At 36.9% G+C, this 7,391-nt stretch overlaps 1 protein-coding gene across 1 annotated transcript in view; it reads left to right on the top strand.

Annotated features, from left to right (window-relative positions):
* Nucleotides 1-2,065: 2,065 nt before the first annotated feature.
* The window catches only part of LOC107654228 (brother of CDO-like), a 28,730-nt gene continuing 23,404 nt past the window's right edge, over nucleotides 2,066-7,391 (top strand). The window contains exon 1 of the mRNA XM_016441229.1: nucleotides 2,066-2,454. The gene's annotated coding sequence lies outside the window, so the exon portion shown is untranslated. The remainder of the gene's footprint in view (nucleotides 2,455-7,391) is intronic.

Here is a 7,391-nt window from a genome sequence, read left to right on the forward strand (position 1 = left end):
GAGAGCGAGAGAGAGAGAGAGAGAGAGAGAGCCAGGAGGTTCATTTATATTTCATATATATATTTCATCCAGATACGTCATTCAAAATGAGTTATATATATTTTTGTATTTTATCAGACTGTACATTCCCTTGAAATAAAACCCATGATCTAGGAGTTACTATTGCTATACTGTACTATTTGATTTCAGTTTCTGCAGTCACACTGTGTAGCCCCACCCACCACGGCATCTCATTGGTCAAAAATCCAACTTCTCATAACTGTACATTAAACATCAGTTTTTAATGATTTTTAATGAAGAAATGACTGAAGCTAAAACTGGAACAAATTACTAATTTGAACTCAAAAACTCATATTTTAAGATTTCCTGGGTGTTATGGTAGAGTATGTTACAGCTAGGTCCTTTATAATATATTTTTTTTATTAGTGGTAATAGCTTAGACCCACCTGCATACTAAGACTGATGACATGATTAGAACAATGAGCAGTATTGAGGTTCCCCTAATTACTGGAACAATTACAGCATGTGTGCATGCCAGCAGAGCGTGTGTGTAAATTGGAGAGGGTCTGATTGTTGGTGTGTCAACTGCAGCTGTGTCCACATGGGCAGAGAGCCTGCACAGCTAATATGCATGGAAGTCTAATTCATCCTCTGCTATAACATCAGCTCTCATGCCAAGCAAACCAAAAAGAAAACATGTGGCTCTGACATAGCATGCAAAAACCAGGCAAGACCAACCACACACATCGCCATATAACATACTCAGAGACATTTACTTTCACCTGAGGAGCAACAGGTGACACGCAAACACAAGGTATTTAGTATTTTTAACTTACTAGTATCTATTTTTATGTTACTAGTGTGTATATTCGAATTACAAGTTAGTCAGCAGTGCCTTTTTCATTTTCAATCACAACTACACTAAAGAAGATGGATTCACTTGGAAACGATTTTCTCACAGAAATTGCTAAGTTTTCTCTCTCTCTCTCTACATATATATATATATATATATATATATAAAAAAATAGTATATTATATATTATTATGTAAAGTATAATATAATATAATAGTTATTATATCCGAGTTGTCTGGAATGCAGCATTAGGTTAACATTTCAATAAACGAGCGTGTACTACAATTACGAGCCATTCTATTCATAGCTTTCAGTCACATGACCAGCTCGAAGACTTGGAGGGCAAAACATCCATAGAACTGCAGCACGAGCCTCTCAATTTTCCGTCTGTTTCCCAGCTGCAAATATTTAGAGCAAAAAAGAATAAAACAAAGGTATGTGAACAAAATGCAAGTTTTGGCCATTTGCAATCCATATTAAGCACCAGCGGCAATATTTCAATCATTAAACAGTGCGACAAAACGTTGTAAAAACACTTAAAGTGCCTTAATATATTTAAAACTTTTTTTTTCTGGTGTCTTACATTTCATTATATATATAGGCTACAGTACAGTAGGAGGAAGTAGTAAAGGAAACGAATGAGAAGTGGTATTAGTACAGTAGGAAACATAGGAAGTAGTTCAGGAAACCAATAGAAAGTAGCATTAGTATAGTAAGAAGTACTATTGGATTAGTTACTAGTAACTTTTAGTTTGTTTACAATTGAATATAATAAACTAGTGAGATTTAAAAAGTAGTCATGAAAATAGTAGTCATTTAAAAAAACATTTTAATAATTTAATTTTTTGTTTTTAAGAAATACATACTAAAACACTTTGCCACAGTTTTCCATGCTGAAATAACAGTTCAGGTAAATGGTGGGAGGTCTTGTAGAGCCTTTCACCACTGACCGTGTCTGTGTAATGGTATGATGTGAATGAACCCAGTGGCTCTGAGAGACACATGCGGGGGTCCTCACGGTGAGGTTTTCCCGCACAACACGGTACAGCTGCGCCTGCGGGACTGTCGCTTCAATAGACGGGGGTCAATGCAAGCCCTGCGGGGACGAGCGCGTACCAAATCAGGGAGAACAGAGAGGCAGCGGGAGGGGGAGGGACTCCTCATCCAGCGCACGTAACTTTGCGAACGTTTAGGTTTCGCGCGAAGACAACGCAAAGTTCTCGTCACGAACGTTCTACTCAAGCTATAAAGTCTATTTCTTTAGGCGAGACAAGCGAGACCTGCGCTGAGATTTGGGAAGGAATCTTTATTGTTCAGATCCCCCCTCCTTCTTGGGAAGTGGGAGGACCCGAGAAGTTCCTCGCAAAAGGGAGAATTGTTCCAGGACTCAGTCATCCAAAAACGTCCTTTCAATGCAAGAACTCGGGGAGCCGAAGAAAATGTCGGTGCTGCTGCAGCAGTGAATTACTGAAGCAGTAGCGGTTTGCGGGGTAAAGAAGGTTAGGAATTGCAGTTTTCTTGGATTAAACAACGAGAAACATTGGAAAAAGTCAACCAAAGAAAAACTAGTGGATTCAACTCCGAACTACTGCACGTTTTTGGTAAGTCTCTCTCTCTCCTCCCCCCCAAAACATCTCTTGTTTTTAGGAACCCCACCATGCTATTCTAATAGCTTACTCGAGTTTCCTTCACTTTTCAAAGTATTTCCTAACGTTACATTTTTGCACTTATGCGAATACTCACCCTGTAGAAATCATCGCGTGTTGTTAATCTCAGAAAGATGCCTTTTTATATTTTTTGTTAAAAGATGCGGGTGTTAGCTAACTAGCTATTTTGTTTCGACTTTCTCTTATCAGATTGCTGTAATAGATTCCCGACTCTTCGAGGTTACGTTTGTTGTTTTTTCTTCTTTAAAACGTATTTAGTAGTCGTATTTGTGACGGTATTTCAATAAAAGATGGCTAAATGCGCTTCGGCTGCGGCTGTGATGTTCATTTGTCCCCCAATGCTAATCATAGGCGAAAATTAAAATACGTCTGCATTTATGATATTTATAATGTTTGTATCAACGTATCATTGTCAGATTGTCAACAAATGTGTTATGAAGTCTCTATGAAAACTTTTGCATAGTTTTACAGACCTCATTCAGCTGTAGTAGTTGACATTACTGCGCGCAACACAATTTTACACTTGAATAAATCATGTATGTTTATATATTTTGTCATTCTATTAACATTCTGACTTTTTTTTGTACTTTTTACTTTTTTATGTTGATAAAACAAATTGGTCAAATGTTGATTATTGTTGGTCATTAGGAAATTGTGCCCAAAATGTTAAAGCTGTTTGTTTGTAAACAATTACAAAGAAGTGTTGTAGCAGTTATATAAAAATATTTGCTTTATTGGTATCTAGTTTCATTTCATTGGGTCTAAAATAAAAGTTTTTATATATATTAACACATTTTCTTCTTAATCAGTTATCATTTTGTCTGTTAGACATGGCTAACTGTTAGGAAAAAAATACATTTGTGACTATTTAGATTGCAAAACAACATAATATGATGGCAATGAATGAATATAACAATAATAATAATAATAAACAAAATATTCATAATGCATATGATGTTTTATTGTTGTAGTCTAATGATTTAGTTATTATAAAAAATATCAATATAAGTCATGAAAATGATACTGTTGATCTGTAAGATGTCATTTGCTCAGAAAGCCTTGCTGTATTGTGGAGACAAAACCAAACCTAACTGATGAACTACTAAAGATTTGATTTCTGACATTTTATTTGCAAAAAAAAAAAGCATACAATGCCGCATGCTTATTATAGAGTTATGACAGGACAATACTGTTACAAAGCTGCTAATGTAGTTTATCAGGGCCCCAAAATGTTAGCGCCCAGTTGCTGCATTGTTTTCAAAAAAGAAAGAAAACAGGCCAACTGAGAGGATTGCTGGCTGACCTTGCGTGTGTTTCAAACTAGTTGATAGATTCTTGCGAGCCAGATCGGTCTACTCGAATGCCAAGAATTCAATTTGAGGAAAAACTGTGGTAGCTGGTTTTTGCTCAAGATGATTGGTGGTCGGGTGGATCAAAGTTGTTCCATAATTGATTCCAGTCTGATTATCTTGTTGGCTTTCATAGTGCTCTGACCTTATTTGGTTATAATGGTGGGAAGGCCTATTAGCTATGCACAGATGGATGCAGATTTCAGATCACATGCCCTCACTACTCCGCATTCTTTCAGTGTAACAGGTATCCCATAGCTGAGCCAGAGAGGCCCGTCTGGGGATTTGGAAAGGTTGATAAAGGCATATAGATAGGAGGGACGAGGCTGATCAGGTATCAGCGTGGTAGAGATGTCAGGGATGTGACATATGTCTTTAAACGCTCTTGTTTTCATAGAAAAATAGGCGACGAGTTTGCAGCATTATGAACTCATTTCTAGTGTGTGTGACCAAATGAGAGCTGATTAGTCTTGTTGGATGTGGAGGTTTTTTGTTGCCGCGGAGGTTTTTGGACCAGCTCATTGTTTTCTTAAAGGGTGTAACTTTTCTGTTAATTTGCAGAAGAAGGCTGTGTAATAAAAAACTCCTGCAGGCTGGCTTTCATGTCTGTTTCAGCGGGTATGTTCATGCAGTCATAACAGCCTGGAGGCAACAATCTGCGGGTTTGTGTGTGCGTGCGGGTAAAAGATGCTCTCCAATCAGGATTATCTTCTCATAGTGGAATGCACGGCGTGTCAGTCTGCTGTTTCCAAACGTGCTCTGAATTATCCAAAGCACAAAAGTCTGTCAAGAGGCAATTTTTAGCCCGCAGTGAAGAATAATCGTCTCTAAAGTATGAAGTCGCTGTTGGAGCCGCACCTGGTCGAGGTAATTTAGTTTCAGAGCTTTCTCCATTTCATTAGGCACATGATAACACCTGGATTTCCAGGTGGCTGGTTGACTTTCTCACTTTCTCATGTTCCTCTTGTTTTCTTGGAAAACCTTAATTGTTAAAGGGATAGTTCACCCAAATATGAAAATTTGCTGAAAGTGTACTCACCGTCAGCCCATCCAGAATGAGTTTGTTACTTTATCAAAACAGATTTGGAGAAATTTTGCATTACATCACTAGATCAACAATAGATCCTCTGCAGTGAATGGGTGCCGTCAGAATGAAAGTTCAAACAGCTGATAAAAACATCACAATAATTCACAAGTAATCCACACAACTCCAGTCTATCAGTTAAAGACTTGTGAAGTGAAAAGCTTCATGTTTGTAAGAAACATTAAAGCTATTAATGGCCAAAATATCCCCTAAAGTCCATATAATACAGTCCATATAACCCATAAAAATGCTTCCTCTGTTGTCCTCTCCACCTACATATTTGTTTAGAACTGTTTTTACTTGTAAATGGTGCTTGATCTTTCTCCTGATTCAGTCGAGACAATTTTTCACCTGGGGAAATAAATATGGATAGAGGTTAGAAATGAAAACACTTAGTGATAAATTTATTACAAACACAGCTTTTTGCTTCACAAAACATTACTCAATGGACTGGATTTGTGTGAATTACTTGTAGGTTATTGTGGTGTTTTTATCAGCTGTTTGAACTCTCATTCTGATGGCACCCATTCACTGCAGAGGATCTATTGTTGATCTAGTGATGTAATGCAAAATTTCTCCAAATCTGTTTTGATGAAGAAACAAACTCATCTTGGATGGCCTGAGGGTGAGTGTATTTTTGAATGAACTATTCCTTTAAGAGCAATATGTGCATTTACTTTAACTCTAAAACTTGTGAAATACTCGGTAATGTGTTACCTTGTCACTTCACTAGTAGTTGTGAAGACGGTATTATGTTTGACCCGAGTTGTCTCTGACATCAGGGAAATGCACAAACATAGCGGCACGTTGCTATTTGTGTCATCGTGTCTGTTGCAAGGCGGTGAGATCATTGATAAACTCCAGGCCCTGGTAAGTAAGCAGCGACTGTTTGCAGACAAACAGCTCAGTGTGTAAAGCTGATATTTGTACAAAGATTAAGGACCGTTTGACAAGCACAGAGTAATGGAGACATTCTCACAAGACTATTCACACTCTCTCGATAACTCGTCTTTAGAGAACTATAGCTCACTGTCAGAGTCACACACATGCTCTGAAACTGTTCTGCAAACACATATTCCATTAGTTGTCTTCATTGTCTGTCCAGGATAGATTACATGCCACTTTCATGTTCTGATAATTGGAATTTTATAAATAATTCTTAAAAATTTCCTTAAAATTCACTTGTTGAAAGTAGTTGTGAAGATTTTTTTTCTCTCTCAAACATAAGGTTTTAAAAGAGCTTTTTAAATGCTTTATGATTTTTGATTTGCAATATACACTACTTTTCAAAAGTTTGGGATCTATAAGATTTTTTAATGTTTCTTGTGCTCACCAAAGCTGCATTTGTTTTATTCTATTAATAGAATAAAATAGGTATAGTATTATTGATATAGTATTCCAATTTTAAATAACTGTTTTCTATTTTAATATTTTAAGGTATAATTTATTCCTGTGATGCAAAGCTGATTTTTTTAGCAGCAATTACTCCAGTCTTCAGTGTCACAAAATCCTTCAGAAATCATTCTAATATGCTGATTTGGTGCTCAAGAAACATTTCTTATTATCAATGTTGAAAACAGCTGTGCTGCTTAATATTTTTTGTGGAAACTCTTTGGATTATTTTTTAATAGAAAGTAAAAAAAACAGCATTTACATTAAATACTTCTTTAACATTATAAATGTCTCTACTGTCACTTTTGACCAATTTAATGTGTCGTTGCTAAATGTATTTATTTCTTTCAAAAACAGAAATCGGACTCACCCCAAACTTTTAAACGATGGTGTATAAACACCTATCCTTCAGCACAGCAGTTTTGTTTTGTGATGAAATAGGTAGGATGTTTTCTTCATCTTTATGCTTTTTGGATACCATGGTATGTTCAAAAGCCAAAGGCTACTGTATTGTTTTGCAGTTTAGGGTTTGTTTATTATGTGGTTGGTGTTGCTTTTGATGTGTCTGCAAACTGTGTGGTCATGGATGTTGTCGGTGTTTACAGTTGACAAGGGCTTCCTCTGCCAAAGCCAGACCTTTGGCTCTGAAAGACCTAATCATTTGACATTCACCATACTAAACCTGTTTTTAAAAGACGTTTTAGACACTTTTCGGCTTTAAATGTCCTGTTTTGTTTCCTTTTAGACTGTTTTGTATCAGTGCTGTTTACAGCCATTCACTCAGGCAACAGAGCATTTTTGCCCGAGTGCGTAATAAACAGTTTTATGATGTTTTATTTTTATTATATATTTTTATTCCCCACCCCTTTCTGCTTGTTTTTTCCGATCTTTGGAACTGGACTCTTTTGCTGGCGAGCACGCAGGCAGTCTAAGCTCAATGAGTTGCTGTTGAATAATGTGGAGAAATTGCTTTAGATTTATAATTGGTTCCATTCACTATGATGGAAAAGCTGCCAGAGCAGCAGGGGCCCCCCCCCCCCCCCCCC

The sequence above is a fragment of the Sinocyclocheilus anshuiensis genome, unplaced genomic scaffold (assembly GCF_001515605.1).
Source record: "Sinocyclocheilus anshuiensis isolate Anshui unplaced genomic scaffold, SAMN03320099.WGS_v1.1 scaffold655, whole genome shotgun sequence".
Classification (NCBI taxonomy): domain Eukaryota; kingdom Metazoa; phylum Chordata; class Actinopteri; order Cypriniformes; family Cyprinidae; genus Sinocyclocheilus; species Sinocyclocheilus anshuiensis.